The following is a 20,433-nucleotide window of genomic DNA, read 5'->3' as shown; positions in this document are numbered from 1 at the left end:
CAAGGACACCTAGGGTTATAAACCAAAAAGTTTTTACCTCCCAGTTTTCCTGCGCTTTACACCTTAATCCTCCCTACTGATCCTCTGTAATTATTTAGCACTTTTATGTAAAGCAAAATTAACACTGCACAGTTGAAACTTCATACACAGAATCAGTAAGCCAGCATTACTTTTGCCATCAGTATTTTTCAAAATAATGAACCTTCAAAAAATTATAAATATACTCACATCAACATAAACCCAATTATAATTTGAAACTAAAGTAAGCCTAAATCACCAAGTCCAAATATAGAGGTAGAAGTTTAACTTCACATTACAGTTAAGACTAACGCTAGACTGCTGTTTATAAACAGTCATATGTTGACAAATTAAAATACCTCCTATGGCTAACATTTCAACAGTTACACCTTTTAAATTCTACAAAGCTTTAGCCTCAATGTCACAAAATCCCACATGTGCTTTGTTTTTTGCTTTAGTAACCCCATGAGCAGTTAAGATGACTAATGTATGTGAAATTACAGATCATTATACAACACAGCAAGAACTTGCAGGATCAGGACTTTAACTTTCTATACTTAGGAAATACGAAAGTAACTGCCCAGAGGTAAAGAAAGCAGTACCGTATTTTGGCAGCAAAAATGCGCATCCAATTAAAATCGCCATGGATTACAGCACTAAGCTTAAGACAAGAAATGTGGACACACCACAGAAAGTCTATGTTAATTTACATTAATTAACACCATAACACATTTTATATTTCTGCATAATGACTTTTTTTACAATAGGTATGAACTGCTAGGATATTAATAGCATGTTAAAAAAGAGTAAGACTAGACTGCATTTGTAAATAGTTCCGCAGTTTACTCCCACTTACTCCAGTTGATGACTTCTCTTTTTCCTCAGAGTATCATAAAATGCTAACATTTTCTTAAACACAAGCAGCAAGAGCCACCATCAAAGTATTTCAGGTGGTACTACTGAATACAAGCATACACAGCCTAACATATGCATGTACAATCTCAAAACTGAATCACTAACAGATATCTGCAATCCAGTTGATTAGTTAAATACAGTGAGTTTCTCTCCTTTAAGTGCTTGACAAACTTCTCCTCGAGATAACAAAAGCTGCAGTAGCTCCTCCCTCCCCAAGATAAGTTGTTTTCAAAAGTACTTTTGTTATAATAAACCCAGAGGACATATTTGGTTAAAAAAATAAAGAAAATAGCAGCAGTTTTAAGTTACGTACATTGAATTGCTCTAAAGGTTAATCCCAGAAAAAAATCCTGTAAAATAATAGCTCTGAAGAACATACAGAATAACAATGTAGCATACATGAAAAAAAACATAACTAGTTACAGACTTCAGTGTCACCAAGACACCTAGGATAGTGAAGACTTTGAAAACTAGAAAGAAGGTGCTCAGACATGTGTCCCTAAACAGAGCAACAACCTTCTGGCAAAGAAACCAAAATAACTCGTTCAGTGTGGTAAATAAATTGAAGGTACTTTAAGCTGCACAAATTTTTTATCTGAACTGCATACTTTTGTCTATTTGGATTAATAACTATAGCAATGAATAATTTCTTCCGGAAAAATAATATTTAACCCAGTAGTTTGCATACTGAAAGCCAGCCAAATCTATCACCTCAATGTAAAAAGTCTCAGATATACATAGTGGTTGGAGTGGTAACTTTTCCCAATTAACTGTAAAAACAAAAGTGGTTGAACCTGAAGTGTAACAACACAATTTCACTTAGGGATACCGTGCTATGAAGGTATACTCCACAAAATCCAAAGCCTAAATAGAAACTATAATCGTACAGGTAATGGACAAACAATTACAGCGATTTGCAGTACATTAACCTGAAAGGAGAGGAAGCATTAAACCTGTAATCACTACTAATCTCGGAAGTTAAAGACTGACAACTAAGAGGGTCAAGAAACACCCTCAACAAGGCAAGCCACCTCCCTCACCATTTATTCTCAAGTGGCTTAACTATTTTAAGTACCTCAGTCATCCTTGTTATTCTAGCAGAGATGTTCTTTATACAGACTGAGAACCTCACTATTTCTAAGGAACTTCGTGTTTTCTCTGTTTGGCTTTTTTCTCCCCTTTAGGAGTGTTCATCAACAGCTTTCAAGTGTTCAGACCTCAAAACTCTTGCGGTACTTGTCTGGAGTACTTGCCATCAAATCAAGATCATCCCTACTTTTAAGGTTTGAAAGGATGATTTCAGTATGACAGAAAATAGAAGGTGGCTATGAAGCTGACTTGAGTAGACTGTAACTTTTGTGCAGGGAACACATGCACACCTGCAGAGCAACTCCAAGATGCCCCAAGAAGTCACACTGATCTTCAGCCACATGCCAAGGACCGTCTGGTTACGTTCTTTTAGTTAACTGCATGGTGACTGCATCACCTTCCACTTCAATGAAGCAATAATCCCTTACTTCCAAATTGCTGAAGTTAACTGGCATATCTGAAGAGTGCGCCGTTAGGTAAAAGTTTCCATCATTGAGCAGCTCTGGTGCTCCATTCCCCAGTGACCATGGGAAGGCCATGGTTATTCAGAAGCTACTCCTTACAATTATTCACAAACTGACAGTCAGAGCTGTCATCGAGCAATTTATTTATTTATTTTTTTTAAACCAAACCAAGCAACCTCTCCGATCATATCAAAACACAAAAACCATGCACCACCCCACCACACACCTCTATTTACTAGCCACTATTTACATCATTTTCACAGAATCTGTTCCTAAAAAGTAGCACTATTATAATCTTAAGATTCTTTATTCAGTCCAAACACTTATCCCTACCAGTAGCCATACTTCAAACGAGTACTATTTCTGGTCTTCTACTGGAACAGGAGCATAGTTTTTCAGAATCACAGAGAATTTCAGTCTTACATTTGGATTGAATGTCCAGCTATTTCTGACGCAGATTTACACAAACATTGTTTTATGCCTAATTCTGCATTATTTATCCTACTGTCCTTTTTGTAAGATAGAAAAATACACTAGAAAAAGTATCAAAAAAAATTAGGTACCATGAGAACAAGGTAAGCCTCTGGGCCTGAGGGATTAGCTTTTCGTCTTGTTCAGGTTTTTTCCTTCCGATCCCAGTATAACTGTTAGATCAACTGAAATGAACGGCCTACAGAGATGCAAGCTTTACCCCTTCTATTTTAACAGTACCGATACAGAAGTAGCTATTAATTTTAAAATCTTCATCATCATCTTTGACTGTGGCCTTACCACATAAGCTTGCTGATGAGTATGTGGTATGTTTCTTTCCACTGTACAATTTAGTAGTAAAAGCACAGATGGTATAAATTAACTATGAGTATCTCACACTGTCAAAGGCAGCACTTTCAGTCCATATCTCAGTTTGAAACAACCAGGGAAAGACCAGGTACTCAGCTACCAGCTGCCTCAGCAGAACACAGAAGGTTAGTTGTAAAAGCTAAAGTTTTTTCAACTTTGTATGAAAACGAGCTCCTTGGAAGCTTCAGGTTTGTCCTCAGCTGTTCTTACTGCAAGTTAAAGGTAAATGACTCACTGCAAATGAACTGTCTGCAATGGTAACTGCCCTCCCTCCATCCTTGCTTGCTTCTCAGCCAGGATGTGGCTTCATTCTGCACCCAGGAGCTACGAACAGACTACAGCACGCTGAGCAACCACCGTATTTTTGTTAAGGTACAGCATAGCTAACGAATTAAAACATAGCTATATTCTAACAAATCAAGATTTTTCCCGTCTTCATATTAAAACAAATCTTGCCTGGTTTAAGATGATGAGAAGTAGAAAAAGTAAAAATAAACCAGAGAACACTGAAGTTCAGTTTTAAAGTGCCTAAACATACACTCAATACTGTATGATACATGTATATTTTTGCCTTGTAGGACTGTAGAGAACTTGCTGTTCTCCGGATAACATTTTTTACGTTCCTTCAAATCTAAAAGTTAGATTTTTAGTTTTGTAGTGTAATTGGTCATCACTGGGCATTGATGATTAATCCATCCCCCATCTTTTCTACAGAAGCTCATTTTTCTACGACAACAGTGTAATTCAATAGTTGCTGAATGGAGGACAAAAGGCAAGGCAGGGTAAGTAGGTGACCCAAAGATGTCACACAAAACAGCTGTTTTCTAGTAGACTGGAACTGAAACAGAGCTTGAAGTGTAAAGTTTTTAGGTCCTGTTCTGACAGGAAGAACAGTTGATATAATTTCTACCACAAAACACGATTTGTGGTCAGTAGAACTCATTACATCACATCATTTTGAAAACAGAAAACAAGAAATATGGTTGATAATTTGCAGAAAATACATACAGAAGATGAAATTCATCTCAGTTCTGTGAGTACTTTCTTGCTCATATGTAAAGGCTCAGGGGTTCCAGTTTTGCTCACCTGATAGCTTCCCATTTCACAAGAAAAACAGCTTTTTTCTTTAAAACTACCAGATACCCATAGCTACCAATGAGACTATGTACACACACCTCAGTAAAAAGTTCCTCTCATTTTAAACGGGCAGCTAGATTTTTCCATACAGAAAGACACACGGAGGCTTAAGTCAAAGAATACACAGACCACCCCACAAAGGAAAAGCATGTGCAAAACAAATGTCATAGAAAAAAAGACTAACTAAAACCCACGTGCTAAAAGTAACTGCTTCTGTAGGACACGGGTGTAAGAGCAGATGTCCAAGTGTGTACAGCGATTTCTGCTTGCAAGCAGATGATACAGCTTATAAAATGTGTCTGCAGACCTACTGAAGAGCTAGGGTTTTAATGATAAATAGAAAGGAAAAACAACATTTAACTGTTAACTAGGGTGCTACCCAGAACATACCATCAAGCATATTGTTAACACAGTCCATTCTGCTGCTGGGAAAAGCAAGTATTGGTGTATTTCAAATTTGGTGTCCATCAGAGAAGCAAGCAGCATTAGAGCTTTAGTGAAGCTTTGTAATTTGCACTATATACTTGTACTTGAACAATGGGAGTCCAGTATCTTGCAATGCGTTCTTAGACATTTCAGGTGACAGTACCATGGCAGCAGTTTTTCAAAGAATGAGCAGAGTTCAAGATCTTGAGTGAGAGAAATGGAAATTGTCAGACATGAAGGCAGAGGGATTGCAAAGCATGGGGAAAAAGGACATAATCTGTTGAAACATGCATTTACCAGAATTAGCACTTTTTCCAGAACTAGTGATCAAGTTACTAAAAAGAGGAGGACATAAAACAATCACAGAAAACTAGAAAGAATATTACAAAATCCCGTCTAGCATTTGATAAAATTCCATTTAAAATATTTACCTTATTTTGAAATTGTTACATTACTATCCTAATCCAAAGCAAGGAATATTTTTCTGGGTTACAGAACTTAATTTTTATTGCATTTCTATTACTTGAGAAACAGAATTTTCACTGATTTTATTGAAATCATGATGACAATTAACATTAGATATGCCACTCCCCCAGTTAACAGTATTCTATCCTAATATATGATATTGGAAATAGGGCAGTGTCACAGGGAAAAAAACCACCTTCCAATTCACACATGGAAAAGTTTAATTAAAGCTATTATTTCTAGCAGCAGTTAAAAATAAGCTTGAGGAATAGAAGGAAGTACTATGACTACATACAACATGCAATATTTTATACTGTAACTAGAAACCCTGGGAGTGGGAGTTTGGCTGCAGATACCTCAAAGCAGGCATGATGTTGTTGTATGCATACCGTGGACTAGCAAGTACATAAAACATGCTGCTGTTTATATTGTTTTATTTGGAACATTATTTATCCTGTAGAAGCATTTCTTTGCCAACAGAAACACTTAAAACAAGAAAAATGACCACAGCGACCAAAGCCACAGGAACACTCATGGAAAAACAGAGTGCTTGTATTAGACTCAAGAGAGCATGATATATAAACATTTTAAGTGGCACAGAACAGGAACAAACTTCTGCTCTTTATCCCACTATTGAAGATAAAGGGATGCACATGTAAGCAATATAAAAACAAAAGAATGAGCTCTAAGTTATAAGATCCTTCTCTAATTACCATGTATTATACCTGTAAACACTCCTACAGAGAAGTTCTCAACAGCCTTTTTTTTTTTTTAAAAAAAAAAAAATAAAAAAAATACTTAACACATTTCCTGTCCTGTCAGAAACAGGACAGTAAAGATTAGACAGACTTTCAGTCTGAGCTACAACAACAAAGCTCACGATTCCCAATCAACTCCCGATTGATAGTTAAAAATATTTTATAGCTCCTCTGAACTTCAGAACACACTCACTATTCCTATCAGCTATTATCATAGTCAAGTTGTCTTGTTCAAGGCCAGTGAGAAGGTGAGCTAAGCATGGTGGCTGTATGCGTAGGGGAAGTTCCCCATCTCAAACAGTACTTGTACAGCAGAATGAAAGTGTGACCCTGTCTGCATCAGCTGCCTTTGTGCAGCACCATGATGCTCAGTAGCAGTCCAGGTATTCAGGAGAGGGGGAAAATGAGAATCAGCTGTCATTACAGGCTATATCCACTCCTCTGCTTTCAAGGAACTGAGCTGCTGCCAGGAATACCTTTTGGCTGTTCTTCAGATAACAAAGTTGTTATTGGAAATAAAAGCTGCTTTTCATTTCCCTGCATTTGGAGAAACTGCACTTTTCCAAACTCCTGCTGTTTCACATTCAGTAATGCACCTAAAAAAACAGGCACCCAAAATATGAGAACTACTTTCCCATACATTGGTAGAAAATAACGATGCTAAAGTCATACATGGCACATTTTCTACCTAAAATTCAAAAGCAAGCTGTATTTTTTTTTTTCAATTTCAAGTAGTTCAAATTTTTAGACGTTCAATTACTACAGTGGTCTTATTTAAAGAAGTCTTATTTCCAGCAAACAAACCCTGGTTACTAGTGAACATTCAACCTTTGCATTTTCAATAAAGCAATAGCACTGATATTGCTTCTACGCTGATCTGCAGTCTGGATAAAGCCCTAAACAAGATAAACAAGTTATTTCACTTATGACAGCTTGTATATGAAATTAATCTTAATCATGATACAGAAGGGGGAGAGGGGAGAGGCAGGTAGAAATTAAGTAGAAAGGTACACAATATTATACATTTTCAGTTCCTACATAAAGAAATCTCTTGCCTAAATTTTCAACAGCTTTTCATTGGATTATGAGACTTAAAGCAATAATTCTTCCATTTAATGCTAAAATAAGGGCTGTTAGAATCAAACAAGCCATTATCAAACAAATTAAACTGGGGGTGGGGGGGTGGGCGAAATAGACACCATCCCCCAAAAACACAGCTTGAGAGCCTGAAACAAATGAGAAGCACATGTTTTGTCAGCCCTGAAGTGAAGGTCAAAACAGGTGCTTCACCACACTAATCCCCTCTGAAAGCTGCAGTCCTTGGGGAACCCAGTGCTGAAGGCTATTGCCAGTGGCAGCTATCTCCTAACTACAAGATTACATGGTGGTTTTGAGGATAGAGAAACTAGGTAATGACATTAAACTGTCAAAGATTTAAGATGGGAGATTTTAAGGACTGACTGGTAATGAAGTAGGAAAAAAAGACTACTGTCATTTTATACTATTTGACATAATTTTTACACACCGAACAACCTGAAGCACCAAAATTACTTCCAATAATATCTTTTCCAGGTAGAGATCTTAAATCTGATGATGGTGAAAGTAGATCAACAGTGAACAATCTGTGCATTTAATTATCTAATGATTTTTCACAAGTGGACTAACACCACACTGGCACCTAAGCTCCTGCTTTATGAAGAGTTTTACTAGAAATCAACTATTTTCTTAGAAGCCATATGGAATTTTAAAAAACCTTGAGAACGTATTTGTAATAGTCTAAATCCCCTTACTTAAATACTATATTAAAATGTTTAAAAATAGAAAGTGAAGAGTAAGAGTGATAACTGTATAAATACTTTAAAGGCAATGTACCATAAAGAGGAAAACAGAAATGCTCATACAGGAAATGACAAGTGAAACAAGCTGAAATGGGCTTAAGCTAATGAAATAAAAATTCCACCTGAAAATTAGGGAGAAAAATGACAGGGAGGATAATCAAATAGACAATGGAAGAAAAAAACTGTCTTAAGGGAAGAGAGAAACCAAACAGATAAGGGACTCTCAGTAGTGCTTTCTGGCATACTAACAGTTAATATGACAGAAAAACTCATTTTAAAACATGAGGCACTTACTAGAAACCTATGAGAAAAATCCTCAATTTTCTAGCTGTTACAGTGTACTTGAAACCATTCTCATGGCATAACCCCAAACTTATTATACAACATCTTCAATTGCACTTGAAAACTTTAAAATTGTTTTTAAATATATATAACAGCCTCTAAAAAAATTAAGCGCTACTGTGGTAAGACCAGACTCCAGTTACATTACAGAACATAATTCAAGTGCATGGTGTAATGCAGAAGATTTCTATTAAGTAAACTGAAGAAACTCATGGCCCACTGAATAAACTGCCACTCTGGACGCTTGGTCGAAGTATCAGCTAACCCAGCCTAACCATCTGCTATAAGCAGAAGTGCCATTTCCTGAAATACACCCAAACTCCACGCACCAGCCTGTAATTTGACTCAGATACTGCTCAGGAGTCTATGTAATTTGCCAATCAATGTTACCTGTCACACACCTACAATAAATATAACTCAAGGAACAATCAACTGCCAGAATAACTTGGTTACTTCCCCAGAGCGTATCAGCCTGCTTCCTCATCTCCTCACTCCCTGTACGTACGCTAAACCCTGGGGCTTACTGCTTGCTTTCTAGCAGATGCTTCTGAATGTCAGAATAGAAGAATTTAATTATGACATTTTGTGTAATTATTAACAGATATCACAAGAATTCATTGAAGAATGTGGGGTCACATGTTGGCTTAGAACGAGATGACACAATAGATTAGAACGCATGAAGAAAAGCTCCCCCATGGTTTTCTACAGTCAAACTTACACATTTCACACCCTAATGCAACCGAAACCAAAAGCCCAGCCCTCATGCAAGAACTCTGGTTAAGTAAGAAGCACAACTGCATGCACTTTCCAGCTTGCCTGAAGCTAACATGTATTTTTAAATTAACAAAAACTTCCATAACTTTTCCTTGGTGACAACACTGAATCAGCTTACTACATTCTCCACTCTTCAAAATTAGAAATAAGATGGGGAATAGGGTAAGTCTTCTGAAAAGTCTGTTCAAAAGGAACAGCTTTAACAGCATAGGTTAACTGAGCTGAGATGCAAACTAAGGTCCTGAAAAACTGATCAACAATTAAAGTCATCCCAAATAACCACACAGCATTAACATTTCCATTATAAGATATGCAAAAGTATCACCAAATACCAACATGACTTTTTTGTGGTTTTTTGAGAGCAATTTCTTAATAAATTTTAAACAGACAGTAAGTCCCATCCCCTGTGGTTTGGGTTTTTTTCTTTGCTTGCTTGTTTTCTGGGGGTGGGGTTGGAGTTGGAGTATTTTTTGTGTTCCCTGAAAAACCCTACTTTCCAATGCAGTGCACAGTCATCCTCATTTTTTAGCGCAAGCAGTATTTAATAAGTCCCCTGTATGCCTGTGAAATTTACACGCCTGGTGTGATGCCACACAGATAAAAGAAATGGTCAAGCACAATAGCAACAATGTTTCAGAAAGAAGAAAAAGTAATTTTAGAGCTAGCTCAGTAACTTCCCTTAGCAGCCAATGCTGGCCATGTCAAATGCTGACAACAATTACTTAGAATGCTAACAGCAATGAACAGCAATTCCCTGATACGGAATAAAAATTACCTTTCAGCAAGGAAAGCTTTGACTCAAATATATTAGAAAGCCAACTATGCCTGTTTCAAAATGTACCAAAATCTGTGCTTTCAACATAATCATATTTCACAAAGGTCAAAGATAAAACAGGAATGAAATGCTTAATCACTTCCCATTTAACTCAAAAATCACTCTTGTACAATCCCACATTGTTTTCCTCATATCATATTTGTCTGAAAACATGTACATTTCCTCAAAACAGATGTCTTCAGTCTCTGGTCAAACTAATCTTCAGTCTCACAAATGAATTCTAGTAAGAACTGTACCCATTAACAAAGGTGTCTTAACAGAGCCTATTTCTTATCTGCCAGAAAAGCTGACATTCTGCTGAGAATTTGCACCAAATTTCCAGCCCTTTCACACTGCAGAAAGACTGGAGAATTTAGTTATGTAGAATTAGACTGGAACTTCCAACAAATCTGTAAATTTACAGGGCACAAACAAGTTGCTTGGCACTATTAGCTATGAATCCCAGACTGACCCACTACTGCATGTGTCCAGAACCCCTGGACAGGTTTAGACATCTCACTGCCAGCGTATTTCCCAAAATATTATTTTATTTACAATTTTATTTTTACACAGAAGAGGTGTAATGAAAGCAATTTATTTTAATTTCCTCCATTTAAAAATAAGCTTTATTATTCTTTATCCCTTAAGCTACATTAATGAATATTGGATTTCCAAGTAAGAGGGAGTGAGAAAAGTTACAGTGAAGTACGTGCTCAAAATTTCACTTTATGGAGGATGTGTTTGTTCTGATTCAAAGGTCAGTAAGATCTTAATTTCCTACAGGGACAAGAACAACACAGTTTTTACAGCATGGATATAGCTTTAACAAACAGTCCTCAAAAAAACCCTGTGCATAAATATTTGGCTTTTAAGATACTTTATATAGAAGGTTAGATGTAATGAGAAAAGATATAAAAATATTCTGGGAATAGGTAAGAAGAAAGATTCTTATGTTAAGACTAGTAAATAGTTTGGAAAATATTTTTGAAGGAAAATTTACTACACCCAAAGAACAGACTATATACTTTTTCTGTAAACAATGGGATTTCAGGCTTTGATCAATTTTGTTCAAGTTCTCTCTCCAACATGGCTTGAGTAAACATAGGACACCTTTGAAACATCACTGACATTATTATGCTTTCACTTTGAATACAAAAGCAATATGAGAATTTGGTTCCAGAGGCTGTGTGAAGTCACACAGCTGGTAGCTTTGATCCAAAAATGCAAATTAGAAACCTTCCATAAAACTCCTCAAAAAGTGTTTTCAAATTAGTAGACTGCTACAACTAGAAAAGTCCCAAATGAATAATTTTTTACTTCTTTACATTTCATGTATCACTTTTTCTTTGTGTAACTTCAAGAAAATATTTACTTCACAAAATACAGATCATTACCAGTAATAAGAACAATTATAGTAGTTGACATAAAACTTCCACGATGGCTAATAATCCAGAGTCAGAACCTACCCCTAATTTTAACTGCATTTTGAAAAAGAAAACTTACATGGCAAGTTATAGTAGAAATGGTACTGCATGATTTCTAGGTGTATTAAGCGGAATTGGTTAAAAGAGGTGCGGATGTGGCTTTAAAATATCATGCACTCAGAGCATCATTTAACTCACTTTAGTCATGAGAGACAAGAATTCGGGCAGAAGCCAAGCACCGGCTCTGCTAGGCTGACAAGACTGTACTTTCACTGGTATAGGGTGTTCACCTCCGGCAAAAAGATTAGAACATAAAACCACCTCTACCAGAGGAACATCTCTGCATGTGATGCAAATATTCCCGTATCTATTAAATATTGCTGGTGCTCACTTGATCTGTGTGGTTTACAATGCAGTTTCAGTAGCTAACAGTATTTGATAGCACATGGAGAGAATTAGCTGACTCTACAGAAGTTTCAGTTAATTATTAAAAGCTTTGAACAGAAATAGAAATTCTCCTCCAAAACAGATGATGCTGAATTTTGTTGCTAAAAAATATTTTGAGATTAATCATAAACCAGATGATTTACACCGATATAATTTTGCTTCCTTGAAAGAGCATGCAAATTACACCATAAAGTCAGTAAATGTAACTTAAAAATTCCAGCTGACTACCTTCCTATAATTTCATGGAATTTTCAGCTCAATAGAAAGTCCCCTCCAGAGATATTTTTACAGTCATACCCTTGAGAGATTTCAAGTGCAGTGTGAATACTTAACACCCTAATTGTTTCCAGCAGAAGTTATACATACACTTTTCACATGGGCAAAGGATCTATACAAAAGTAAAAGCAACTCAATAAAATGAAGCAAGAGGAATGACAGAACAGAGTAAAAGCAGCAACAAGGTAAAGTACATCCTCCAGCATAAAGTGATGCACAGTAAGTGAAGAGTTAATGAACGTGTCACCATGTTAAACGCAGCAGGAGCGATAACTAAGGAACCTAGTTCAAATCTGCTCTCAGTCAAGTATTAGAACACACTCCCCTTGAGTTGCTTCAGTACATACCAGTAAAAAACCATCAGTCTGTGTGTCTAGCTATGTACTGTGGCTATGCCTGGATGCCCTTACAAAAAATCTAGCAAAACCATACAACAGCCAATACAATAACACACCTGTACCAGTATCAATCATCTGAATTCTCAGAGGACTATCTAATACTAATTGATGAAACTCTTCAGTAAAGACTTCATAATCCTATAGATATGAGGGGCCTAGGTTCATTAAGAATAGAACTGCTACTTGTTCTTGAGGAAGATGGTCCTGTTTCTCCTTTTTGAGGCAATACTTGGGAGGAACAGTGGGTGACTTTCAAAGCTAATGATCCGGTGTACAACTGGTTAAGTGATATTCATGAGCATCAGTGACCGAGAACTTGCTATGAGGATACAGGAAACTTTTGGCAAGATGGATAACTATGAGCTCCAGGAGTCAGGTTGAGTACCAACAGTGTCTGAGTAGCTTCGTAGGAAGGCACAGGTATCAGCCCAAACATGCAGCGGGTTCTCACCTCTTCAGATTATCAAATTATAATTGGCTCATATGGGAGAAAAGGGAAGAACAAGCATTTTTATCTCCTTTAAATCTCTAGCTGAGGTTTATCCATTTGATCCAAAGCCAACAACAACTACGACCCACAAGCAGGACAGATGATATGTGCTGGCCATGGGAAATCCCATTTATTGGATTAGCAGGGGTAAAAAAACGTTGGAAGGTCTTTTGCACTGGAATATTTCCACAAAAGTAAAAACAAACATGTAATTTTACAAGTTACTGTAATTTTTTAAATTTAAATTCACTGAAAAAGAACTAGCACAATTTATTTCTGTCATGGAAGCACCTCTGAAGAAAATGATTAAGAGGTGTATTCCATGTAACTTTCTTCCTAGGAAGATTTTACTCACTTCTCACAACAGAGTCTCTATACCTTAAATGTTTACTGAATTTAAATATATTAAAGGAAATTAATATTTAGATAAACATACATGCTCAGACCAGTTAAGGTCATAATCCTTCAAAATACCCACTTAGGTGTAAAACGCAAGAGGTGTGTGAAGGTGAAAATTATCATTACACAAAACAGAAGGATGATTAATTTTCTACTGCAGTACACACTGACAGCAAAAACACAGTAACATGAAAGGTGACTTTCTGAGATTTTAAAGTATGCTTTCATAATCAGTATAGACCAGCTTCAGACGATAAAAAACATTAATACCCCCAAAAAGGCAAACTGAGCACGTATAAGGGATATTATGCTTTGTATTTATCAGGTTCTTGGAAAGTATTAGAAAGTTGAAAAATGGCAATTATCCCTGGATTCTTGACTTTTAACATTATGTCTTTATAATGCAGGAAGATTACCAGAAACATGTTGTAAGGCTCTGTGGTAGAAATTACACCATTAAACAATTTATGTTATAAACACCACAGAAAAGGAACAGTAAGCTTTGTTAATGCTGTATTCATTGTCTGTTTAAAGCTTGTTAAAATATGATACTGAGCAAGTGAATTCAACATATTAGATTTTTTACAAAAGCTCGTAAACGTTAAGAAATGTGGGTGAAATACCTGACTGTACATTCATAAGTTCTAGCTTATTCTAGAGTTGCAGATGTTGTATAAAAAGATTGTGGCATGTTTTTTTATAGTACTGCTGACTCCTAACAGATTATTAAGAAATGAACGAAACACCCTTTTAGTGTGCCAGTTTTTTAATCCTGCATGCAGTTCCAGTTGTTCATCTTTAACTGTTTGCAAAACAAAGTAAAAATCATTTAAAACACCATACCACCATAAACTGCGAGTTAACACAAGTAAGTAACTCCTAATAGGCATGCTAGCACCAAACATATTAAGAAGTCTGCCTTAATGACCAAAGCAGGAAAAAAAAAAAGGGGGGGGGTAGTGGTGGGATAGTTTACAATAAGAGTATTGCTGTTTGAATTTAAAAGGCTATGTTAAAATTGATATTGTAATATTTTAAGTGACGGTAAAGCCAGTCACTTTTTGGTCCAACATGCAACAAAATTACAGAACCACAGAAAACTATTTTTTTTCCTATTTCACCAAAAAGAGACCATTTCTGCTAGTCTAACCTCCCACTCAACGCAGGGTGAGCTAAACAAACCCAGCTGCTCATGGCATTGTCCAGTCAAGTTTAAAGTATCTCCAAGCACAGAGATTTCACAGGCCCTTTTGGAATCTTGTTCAGGGTTTAACCACTCCTATAGTGAAATTTTCTCCTCCTTGTATACAGTTGCAATCTACTGTATTGTAACTTGTATTGTTTTTTTCTCCCGCAATCACTGTGGACCTCTGAGAAGCCTGTTCTCTGTATCCTCCCACCAACTAGTTGAGGACAAGCTATCCCCTTAGCCTTCTCCTCCTCAGGCCAAACAAACTCTTTGAGCCTCCTTTTCTACATCATGATATTAATGGCTACTGTTCTGCTTCCTTCTGAAGCGTGAGGGTTTGGCCTCTGCTTCCCATTTAATTACAAAATGGATAATTTTGTTGGTGTTTTTTATTGTAGCTTCGAAACAATTCCTCCAAAGCAACAGCCTTCTTGATTTTAAGTATGGTTAGACAAAAGTATCTTCAGGTCAACTATGCTTCAAGAAAAAAAGAAACACATGCTGGGTTCTTTCTAAAACAAAAAAGAACTTTTCTCCTTTAAGAAATAAATTGCGTACTTCAGATTTAAACACAATATGCAGCTCACTTAAAAGTTGTTTCCTATGTTTACACATTGTCAAAAGGGCCTTGACCTTTCATAGTAAAGTATGAAAACATAAAAGTAAGTGGAAAAGCATCTTGCAATAGCTAGATATCACTTGGCTGCTTTAAGAGCCTGACAGTAGTTCATGGTTGTGGTGGATTGACCTTGGCTAGATACCAGGTACCCACCAAGCTGCTCTATCACTCCCTGCCTCGGCAGAACAGGAAGGGAAGAAAATACGATGAAAAAAATCCCACTTGTGGGTCAAGATAAAGGCAGTTTAATAAAGTAACAACAAAAGTCGTGTGCATGGAAGCAATGGAAAACAAAAGATGTTTTTCTCCTCTTCCCAGCAGCAGGCAATGTTTGGCCACTTCCTGGGACGCAGGGCTTCAGTACGTGTAGCAGTTGCTCCGGAAAACAAACGTCATAAATAACAAATGCCCGCTCTTCCTCCTCCTCTCTCTCAGCTTTTATAGCTGAGCACATGTCATATGGTGTGGAACATCCCTTGGGCGACTGTGGGTCGGCTGTCGTGACTGTGTCCCCTCCCAAGATCTGGCCCACCCCCACCCAGCCTACCGGTGAGGGGGGAATGTTGGAGAGACAGCCTTGGTGCTGTGTGAGCACTGCTCAGCAGTAGCCAGAACACTGGTGTGTTGTCACCACCTTTCTAGCTACCAAGCACAGCACTAGCAGGGTTGCTATGGGGCTCTGCCAGACCCAGTACAACGGTGATCGGGCAACCTTTCTGCTCCAGATCAAATGTGGCCTGAGCTCAGGGGAAACACCACAGACAGGTGCTTGATGCTGCGTTAGTACCCAACCCAACAGAACAATGATCTTTCAGCATGCTTCAACAAGTATGCAAATTTCTATCTATTGTCAGAAATTACATCACAAAAACATGACCAGTGGTATTTTTAGCCCCGTAGAAAAGGCCTATGTGAAGACGGAATATGAACTACCTTCCACAATCCCTCACTTAAGATTAATACATACGAGGAACACATAGAAAGAATGGACAAAGCTAACATCACTCGCATCTTTGAAAAAAGTCAAAGCATATTTCACATAAAGGAACTTAAATAATGACAAAGTCCAATCTGTCAAAAAAAAATTGCTGCTCTGGAAGGCAGAGGAGGAGGGTGGACAATGAGGCATTTCAAAGAGGTTATGGCCCACAGGAAGCATCAGTTTGAGTTAATGCAGTATCAGGGTGTTCTCACCCTCCTTCCCACACAACTTTCAGTATGTCTTGCAAAACATCTTGAAAATAATTTTTGAAAAGCATGAACAGGCATTACCAGTCCCAGCCAGTCAGCAATAAAGTAACTTCTATATTCTGCTAATTCTGCATCAGTAGATCAGAGCAAAGTTTTACCCATATTTTGTTCAAATATCTGTGCCTTGAGTTCATAAAAACACTAGTATTTGGACTACGGGTATGTACTGGTAAGACAGCATTAAGAGATATTTCTTAATAGCAGTGAACTGTATTCCTGATGAAAAACGTCTGCCTGTCCCGTTCCCCGCCCCCCCCCCCCCCCCCCCCCCGAATAAACATTTATAATCTGCCTACAGAGTTAATTACATTGATTTTCTGCCGCTAACAGCTCTCTTTACTACAGTTTTCAAGACAACTCAAAACAGTAAATATGAACTGGTAACCCAAGTCTAGTGACCGATGTTTACTATTTGTCCTAATCCAGGGTGCTCTTACAGCTGCTTTCTTTGCTTGAAGTGCTGAGCTCGAAATCAAAAGATCCCAGTGCTTTCCCCCAGGCCTCATCTACATGGATCCTCCTGTCAGGGACTTGAGTGCACTTCCATCACCCTAGGGGTTTTGCTGCCAGGACTCCATAAGGAGAAAGATGTATCTTGAAAACACCATCCAGCTCTGCTTCCTCCTTTTTATAAAAATGTTAAATTCTTAATAACTAATAATCCTCTTGTCTGTGCTGTCCTAATGTCATCTTCACAGTTAGTGACCTGTCTATGCATGCAGATCCTAAAAGGAGCTCTCCATGCAGATATGCCACGACCAGTCGCTTTGGCCACGTCATTTATTTCACAGTCAGCTACAAGCTCAAGTCTCTATCCAGGATCATAAACCACATTAGTTACTCCATGACCATACCAGCTGCTCAAACTGGAATTGTAGTTTTCTTGGAAGCTTTGGATCATTCCAATACAAGGGAAGTTGTCAGTTCACCATAACCAGTGACAAGCAGTTCAACTGACCATTATGCACCATCTTTGTATTCTAGAAAAAGGTCAATGCAGCGGCAGCATAACTCAGATCGCCTGGAAAGCCTGTTGCAGGTGGAATGACCAAGGGCTCATCACCCCAGCGGGCCAAACACTCTGACTGAGGCAGTGCTTTCAGCATAAGCAAATAACATAGAGCAATGGCTCCATGCCACTTGCATTCAGTGTGGATTATGATCTTTTGGTGCTTGGTATTTTCCAGCAATGGGTCCAAAGTCATCTTCTGCAGACCTGATTTCTACACATTGGTCTTGAACAACTGCCAGCAGTTGTGACAAAGGGCATAGTCTCACAGTACCTGAACAAATGAACGGAGAACAGGTGTACTCTCTGTGATCAGGGTCAGTCAACAGTCCAGTGGCTGCTGAACAATTCTACAGTGAAGAGGCACACCAAGCCAGGTAGTCAAAACATCAGGATCCACATCAGCGAGATACACGGCTGCACAACCACATAGTTGCAACCCAGCTGAGGCAATGGTCAAGGCCAAGCTAGAGCCTGAGCTTAAAGACAACTCCTGAGCAAAAGGGAAATCCTGATAAGACTTCTCACAGCTGTTTCCACAGCAGTCTGACTCAAGATTACATGGGTGGACCATATCCATGATGACCTTGAGCACTGTCAGCCAAATGAACTGCTGGAGAACAGGGTATTTGGGGCCCTGACACCACCTTATCCTACTGATAACTACTGCTCCTCCTTATAGGTGATGGTGCAGATACCAGCGTCAGCAACAGCAGTCAATAAAATTCTGACACCCTAATCTCCTATTCATAAGACTCATAACATCATTTTTAAAAACCATCTGCATCTGTTTTTCTAACTATGTTGTTTTGGCAAAGCTGCAAGTAGCCCAGACAATAAAGCTGTCTGCAGTTCTCGGAGGGGCAAAAGGAAGGGGAGCAAGCTCCCATCCCATGCCAGATCAGAAGTTCTCTTTTTTATTCTGCAAATATTACATGCTCCGTATGATCTAGGTACAGAAAGTGCTTTAGAATGAACTTTAAAAGGAAGACTGCAATTTTCATTTTCAACGTCCTGATAGTGCAGTCCACAAGGCTTCACAGATATTTTTTAAAAATAAGATTAAGGTAAAATATGGTAGCTACAATATAAGGGTAAAATAAAATACAATACACCATCTCAAAATTTTACATTAAAGATTATATGAAATTGGTGATAAAGCAGTATCTTCTTTATTACAACAAACTAGATCTACCAGAAACAACTGAGGGGCTTGTGCTCCCACCCCCCTGCTTTTGACATTGACATTGAAGTTTTAGCTCTTACAGCTGCAAAGAGGCGTACTTCTATAAAGTTAATCCTATACTGCAACAAATGATGTAAAAGGACAACTGTAAAAACAGCATGGATTTTGAGACAAACAGTAAAAATGTGTCATTAGGCTTCAAAGTTACCAGTTAATTTTTACTGTTATTAATTTTGGATGTATTGTTCTGACAGGCTTTATTTTAGAGGAGGATCAGCATTGGTAGCATCAGAACAGCTAGTGAGATAAGGTACACACAAAAAAACCAATGCAACTTCTGTATATATGTATGTATGTATGTATGTATAGAAGAGATGCTTTTCGTCTCCCAGTGTCAAGAAACTCCCTTGGGCTACAACACCAGGGTCATATCTTATTTCCTACCACCTGAAAAATGCAAAGCAATCTCCCCAGTTATTCCTTAACTGCTTACAAGAAAGTCCACCCCCAACATCCATTAAAAAAAAAAAAAAACACCACCACAAACAAACCAGAAAAACCCACACAAACAAAATACTCCCAACCCCCAAACCAAAACAAACCACAAAACTCCTTAACCTCTATTGTACTATCCAGTGCACCAAGAATTCAAGTCAAATTCAAGGAAACTGAAGGAAAGTCAATTTCAGAACAATTTCTTAAAATCTGTTGTTTCCACAATTATGTATTTGATTGGAGCAACAACAGGGATAATAAATTCACAAAAACCTTTTTATTGTATTGAGACAAAGGATTATTAAGGCTCATCATTACAACATTTCATCATTCTGATTCCAACTTTGGTTTGTTTTCCTAATGGGCACCTTGAAAAGATGGTGCTTCTCCCCTTCCAAAAGGCTGCACCTATCAGAGAATTAAGGTAATTTCTCTGGAGTGAAAAGCAAAGGCCTGTCTACAGGTCAGGCAGATGCATTTATATTCCCTTGACAACAAGCACAGTCCCTTATTCTAACTCAAGGGAATGTTATTGCATTCCCCCCGCCCCACTCACAGACCAAAATTAGTGTCTTCTAGAATACATCCAGTCCCACTTCAGACAGAGAAGGATATGGCTCTTTTAAAAGGTAAAGAGAAATCGTGATTTCTTTCGTGATGAAGACCAGTGCTACTGCTTAAGGCAGCAAGCTTCTTAACAGTTGGTTTTTTTTTTTTTAACTTTCAAAGCAAAATTTGTTTCAGTGTATGGAATATTAATAAAAAAATATACTCTTTTCACTACTAACATATAGCCTATACCAGTGAAAACTGAGAAGCAAAGGTAATTAAGAACAGTATCAGCTGTGTTTCTTGCATATAAATGCCATTGTTCAAGGTGTGCTGATCCCATCTAATGTATGTTCTGCTCTTGTAAGAAGTTCTAAACCAAAACCACCTTAAATAGATGCAAAAAAAACCTCGGAAAAGCTTTTGTTGGTTAACAGCTAGCCAAAAATATACACAAAACCCCCGTACAGCAATTCAAAATCTTACAAACTGCAAAAATACAGGAGATAGACGCTTAGTATTATGCAAAAGTGTCATACCAACATGTGTTTTTCCAATGAATTATATAAAACATGGATTTTCAATGCACTAATTCTATCAACCCGAAAGAATGCATTCTGTGAAGAAATTTAACATTCAGAACTGCACAAAGCGACAGGCACATAAGAGCTTGCTTGTTAAAGCCGAACCGCATCTCTTCTAGGAAATGCTTTCTGAATACATAAAGGATATTTTCACAATAAATGTCACGTCTCTTTCCCCCCCCCTTCCTCCCCCAACAACACTTGCAATTCTTTTACGCGCTGCAGCGGGTTTGGAAG

At 37.7% G+C, this 20,433-nt stretch overlaps 1 protein-coding gene across 2 annotated transcripts in view; it reads right to left on the bottom strand.

Moving 5' to 3' along the window:
- Window positions 1–20,433, bottom strand: part of PPP2R5C (protein phosphatase 2 regulatory subunit B'gamma) — an 89,080-nt gene that overhangs the window by 34,846 nt on the left and 33,801 nt on the right. The gene's annotated exons all lie outside the window — the stretch shown is intronic.

This window comes from Falco punctatus (genome assembly GCF_963210335.1).
Source record: "Falco punctatus genome assembly, chromosome: 7".
Lineage (NCBI taxonomy): Eukaryota > Metazoa > Chordata > Aves > Falconiformes > Falconidae > Falco > Falco punctatus.
This window is presented reverse-complemented; position numbering and strand designations above follow the sequence as displayed.